The following is a 6,645-nucleotide window of genomic DNA, read 5'->3' as shown; positions in this document are numbered from 1 at the left end:
TCTATGCTTAATCAACTTTTAGAGTGATTTATTTCTGTATTTGTTTCCACTATTGTTTTATGGTTGGCTGGCCTAGCAAGTGGGATAGGCGCCATTTTGACTGGTAGTGGTTTAGGCTAGTGACACACGAGTCCAAATATGTGTTTAGTTTTCATATCCAAGTCAAAACGGCGCTCCAAACCTCAATTTACCCTCTCTTAAGTTGTAGACAAAAACTCCAAATTTCACATTAAAATATATTTCAGGTGTACAAATCCAGGAGATTCAAGATATATGATCAAATTGAAGTATTAATTATTTACCTTCGAGATAGTGGTGAAATCCCTCTTTAAAATCACTTGCTCCCATTCTCCAAAATATAAAACTGTGAAAAGTGGGTAAAATCCCGAAATATAGACTTAAAAATGCCCCTGCAGGCACTACCCTTCGAACGCAGCCTCAACCTCATGTTCGCGAAGCACAAACAACCACAGCACAAATCCTCTTCATCACGAACACGACAGGGATCTCACAAACACGAAGGACTTCTGACCAGCCTTCTCCACGAATGTGGCATGCCCCTCTGCAAACGCGAAGGCCATACCTCCTTCTTCGCGAACATGATCCTTCTCCCAAGTTCACTATGCACACCAGACACCAATAAAATTAGCAATAACAAATATGCTCCGGGTGATTTGAAACACACTCGAGCCCCTTGGAAACCCGTCCAAACATCCCATTAGGTCCATAAATACTATCCAGACCTATCCACGAACTCAAAACACATAAAAAATCATTGAATCTAAGAATCAAAGGCCAAACCTCATATTTATCTCATAAGTTCATAATAACTAACATTATAACCAATCGTCTGATTCATGCTTAAACACCTCGAATTTCAACCAAACTTTGCACAAAAGTTAAATTCAATAACACGAACCTATCCATAGTTCTGAAACACCAATACAAACCCATAACCTTATAGTCAACTATCGATCAAAATTAAAAACTCTCCAATTCTTCAAATTTCTAACTTCCGACAAATATAGTCAAACTCTTACAGAAACAACCAAAACTAATTTCGAACATACGCCCAAGTTCAAAATCATCTTACAAACCTATTCGAGCCTTCAAATAACCAATCTGGGGTCGTAAGCTTAAAAGTCAAACATTGGTCACCTCTTACAACCTAAGCCTTCCAAAATAAAACCAAGTGTTCCAACTCACTTCTGAACGCCACGAGAACCAAATTACCCATCCTCACAAGTCATATAACATCAAATGAACCTACCGGACGTATCAAATGGGGAAACAAGGTTCTAGAACTCAAAATGACCGATTGGGTCGTTACAATACTACTCCAATAATATTATTAGAAGATGAATGGCTTCCATAGTTGATCGCCCCTGCATGAATCCAAATTGTTTCTCGATAATAGGCACATGCCTCCTCATCCTTATTTTACCACCATCTCCCTGACATTCATCATGTGGCTTAGTAGTTTGACACCTCTATAATTGTTATAATTTTAAATATCACCCTTGTTATTGTACAATGGGATCATTGTACTCTACCTCCATTCTTCAGAAATTTTAGTCATCCTAAACATAGCATTAAATAATTCAGTTTTCCACTCCATACCTACTTAGCATGTGCTCTTTATAATTCCATAACAATCTCATCTGGCACGATCACTATTCTCCTTCTCATCTTACGACTTATCCTTTAACTTCCTCAAACTTTATACACCTAAAGTATCCAAAATGTTGATGTCTCAAAAGTCCACACATTTCATGGTAAAAACCTCGTGTACTACAAAGCTGAAACCTCGTGATATAATAATGTCAATATCACCATAACCACACGGAAGAAACCTTGTCCATAACAATAACAATATCATAATAATCGCACAGTAAAAATCTCATACCATAACCCTAGGCTATATCATAAGGCCATTGATAGCAACCATGGAATCTCAACTTCATTGGAGGAGTAAATATTATCAATATCAAAATTCGATGACGAATCTTCTTTGATAAGGGGAGAATGATAGCAACCATGGAAGCTCAACGTTATTAAAGAACAATGATGAAGTTTAACAAGCTGTAGGAAGACCTATGACAAGATCTCAAATAAAGAAATTCCAAGACAAGCTTAATGGGCTTCAATTGGCAATTAAAAAAGTGTCTTATGATAGAAGAAGAGCTCCAACACAATGAGGATATTTGGGCCAAGTCTTACAACTATTTGGTGGCCTAAATTAAAGTCCAAGAGGATATGGAATGAGGCCCAAATATGCCCCCAAAATATGAATTTTCAGCAGCTCAAATTTGCCCAAATATAGTTTCTAGAATATATATTTAATAATATTTTTAATATATGTTGACTTGCATTGGTCTATGTGTATGTTGACTATATTGGTCTAAGTGTGAGTAGTCTTCTATGCTTTTAGGGAATATAATTTCCATTTATTGAAGTCTTGACTAGGGGAGATTTTGAAGAATATAGTATATTGAAAGTTCTTTTGAACCTTTGTGATATTTCTTTAGGATTTATCTTTCAACCTACTAGTTCATAGTTCAAGGTAGTAAGATAACTTCTTCTTTGATATCTTTGATTTTATTTTGGTATTCTTTTGAAGGTGATTAGTTCTAAATACTAATTGTTGTCTTAAGTTACTCACAAAGTGCTTTAAATAACCCAGCACAATATTCTTGTCCCCATTTACATGTAAGATTTTATAAAAGTATGTCTATCATCTTCGTTTAAAGCGTGCCTCTAACACTAGTACTTTTTCATCCTCGTCTTTAATATACTTCACTTAGTGTCGTGACCAAGATATAAATATTTGTGAACCCAACATGAAAGATAAGCCAACCAAAATATAACATAGTCAGAGCTAGAAGCCATCAAGTAAATAACATATTAAGAATATGAAATCAATACAACTATTCTCAATGACTGGTAGTATAAGTTATGAGTGACTAAGAACATGAATACATCACTGAAATGAAGAAGGATTACATCATCTGTTTGAAATATACATAAACAGAATTACAAATCCTGAACCACCATGAACAAAGTGGCAGCTTGCCACTGGAACATCGGTGCATCATCAATGCTAGCCTCCGTCATCCATAACAGCCCGACTCTAAAATCTGTATGCAAGATGTAGAAGTGTAGTATGAGTACAAATAACCTCATGTACTCAGTAAATATCTTAACTAACCTGAGTGGTGTAGGGATGAGGTTTTAAGTCAAGATACACACGTTCTATATAATTTGCAGGTCATTAGCATGTACAATAACAGAGAAATATCTAAGGAACAACCAAATAACATCGGATTTCAATAATAAGGTGCATAATTTTGGAAGAATGTAATAAGCATGCCTTTCAAATAACCAAATCAAAGCATGTACAAGGGCACAAATCTGCGTATCAAGGAAATATATACTATACAACTTAACTCATGTACTTTACATGTTCGCAAAATGGACTATGCGTGATAAATACCTATTTTCTCAACAATTTTCAAATAACATTTATATGAATGCTTCTACATGGGTTCTCCATGACATTGTATGCTAAAACTCACTCTTTTGTAGTCATTTGACACTCTCCAGGTGTGCAATAACTCACTAGCAAGTCCCATGCGTATATATACAGCACCAACTAGAATATGTAGAAAATATGCATGAATAAAGCAAGTAAAATACATGAATATGCACAAAGGATTCACTTAAACGGTCAAAGTTTCCATCTTTATGTGCGGTCAAGACCCGAATCTATTATTTTTGATTCGTTATCTCATGTAAAGACGTTAGATTTCTTCTATTAATCTATACGTTGTTACTTGGATTTGTCAAGACTTTAGAACTTACATTCTTGGAAATTCTTGGATTGATCCCTCAAATTTCCCATATCTTTTATTTTCTAGTTTTCTAATTCTTTTTTACATTTGCTTCTGCACTTCTTATATTTTAATTATAAATTTTGCATCTCCCTAACCTCATTGTTATCAAGTTGTATCAGAGCAACTGTATCAAGATTTAGTTCTTGAAAAATCTCGGGGATTTCTTTAACAAAAGAGCAAAAAAGATTACTATAGCAATAAATAGTACACTATCAAAAAAAAAGTAAAGGAAAAAAAAAAATCTCTCTCAAAAAAAAGGGAGAATCATATTGCTATTCAAGAAATCATATTTTATTTGTGTTTGTTTCCAAAATCAAGAAAGTAAACAAGAAGAGGGGATCCTAGATCTGTAAGGATAAGGAAAATTAATTTTTCTTACTCATTTGATCTTGATCTAAAAATCCTTTTCTTTGTTCGACTCTTGTTTCAACTAAATCCTACTCTTTCTAGGATTGGTTCTTCACTTTCTTTAATACCCCAAAATTCCTTATTTTACTACTAAGGGCTTTGATACGAGTTGCGTTTAATTATAAATCTACAAGGTATTTTTCAAAGGTTACTTGAAGGGTAAAAGGCAAGAGTACTGAGATTCTTTGAGGTTAAAAGCCTATTTGTGTGATACACGAGTGTTGAGAGCCACTAGTTCAGTGATACACATAAGGGTGTGATTATTTTGGTGAGGTCATTTTACTTCTAACAATATTTTATATTTAAGTAAGCGATTTTCAGGTCTTTGGGATGTTATGGCTACATTCATTAAGACCAAAATAAAGGGAAGAGAAATTATCTTTCGCAAAGACTTTCAAATACTATATAAAATGATGAAGAAAGCGAATGATGAGTGGATGAAAGAAAGAAGAGAAAACATAAGCCTACTAGATCATCTTCAAACTATCCTTCATCTTATGAGGGGGAGTTGAATCCCAAGTATATAAAAAGAAGGGGCAATGAATTGATGTAGAAAACCTAATATTAGAGTTGATGTAAGAAGTCCTCCAAAAGATATAAGAGGAATTCTTGGAAAGTATGTGGGTGCTTATGATACTTCAAATATCATATTTTACCAAGTAAAGCAAGGGAGTGGATCTTCATCTATTGGATCCTCTCCCATTCCAAACAAAAGTGAGGATGAGAGATAAAAGAAAGAAAGAAAGAAGTAAGGGTGAGCAAGTTGACAACTCAAGAGACGAAAAAGGAGAGGAAGTGATGAGTGAAGAGAGTAAGTTGTCAAGATGTATAAATGAGTGGTTAGAAGAACTGTGTAAAGTGAGATTGAGAGGGAAATAGAGAGTGAACAAGTACAACTGAGAGATGAGGAAAAAGAAGAGATTAAAAGAACAGAGTGCCAAACAATGGAAGATTCTTGTTCAAGCTACCAACTAACTCATCCATTTTGTAGTCTTTGTGTTACACCCCATGTTTTCGTACACGAGAGTACGTTATAAGTCAATTGATATAAGCTCAGAAATATGATCATCTTTGAAAATACATGAAGTAAATTAATCAGGCTACCTTGGAGGTTAGAAATATTTAAGATCATGGATAACAAGTACTAAGAGGGTTGGAATGCTTAGAAGCTAACCAAATTGAAGAAAATAAGTTTCGTTGAAAGTTGACAAGTTGGGAATGTTATAACATGTACTTTTGGGGTGAGACTAGGGTGCTTAATATGATAAGGAGATTATGTTATGAGTTATTTTAGTCATATTATAGTCGTGTGCTATGGTATGAAGTCAAGCGAGTTGTGGAACAAATGTTGGCAAAGGTCATCACAAGTTATATTAATAATGTGCTGAATTTTAGGTCAAATGTAGCTGAGTTTTTCCCCCAATATACTTGAAATTACAGGATGATCCACCTACTAAATTGAATATGTATGCGTCTAGTTTCTAACATATTAAACTATTTATCAATAAAATATCGGAGCAGAGAGATATTCGTATTTTTACAAAACCACGCAAGCAGCTCCCAATGGGACCCACTTAGGCGGTGGTCGACCTATTTCACTTTAAAAATGATTTGGACGCCTATTATTTGCTCATTTTCGACTCAACTTTGTCTCCAAACTCCTCCTAACCCTCACAAGAGGATTCCATAAGTGTTTGAAGGCGATTTTAAGTGACCACACCATATTTCAATATCAAAAGTTAGTTTTTATGAAGAACAACACCTCTTTGAGGATGTGTTGTCATTGAGGATACTTGTGGGCTATGTTTGGCCAAAATTTCAAGTTGTTTCTACTGGTTAAGGTGAGTATAACAGCCTACTACATGTGCTTGAAGTTGTTTGTATGCTGGCTATATTATTTGAGCAATATACTACAAGAGGAGACTTGAAATAGTTTGAGATGTTATTATTTTTAATGGACTGTTCTAGAAAGGTTATTTCCATGAACATTAAATGGTTGGAAACCTTGGAAAATGGCTTTTTTATGATTTTTTAATTATAAATATATTGTCTACGTGTCGAACTTACTGTTGGTACTGTGACTATAAAGAGAAAGGTACAACCTAACAAAGGAAAATTGTACTTGTTGCTGTTGTTGGATTGTTGTGTTATTTGAGGGTGAATTAGGAGATGAATAGGAGGTTAGAATTCCTCCCATTGTATTTAGTATTATTCTAGATATGGTGTTAAGTTAATGAATGAATGACTTTGGGGTTAAACGGTTCAAAAGGAATTCAATCTGAGCTTGCCGCTCGTCATGTTAAATAGTAGTTTCGTTGGTGATATTTATGTACTTGTTGTCATG

Source organism: Nicotiana tabacum, chromosome 2 (genome assembly GCF_000715075.1).
Source record: "Nicotiana tabacum cultivar K326 chromosome 2, ASM71507v2, whole genome shotgun sequence".
In the NCBI taxonomy this organism is placed as follows: Eukaryota; Viridiplantae; Streptophyta; class Magnoliopsida; order Solanales; family Solanaceae; genus Nicotiana; species Nicotiana tabacum.
This window is presented reverse-complemented; position numbering follows the sequence as displayed.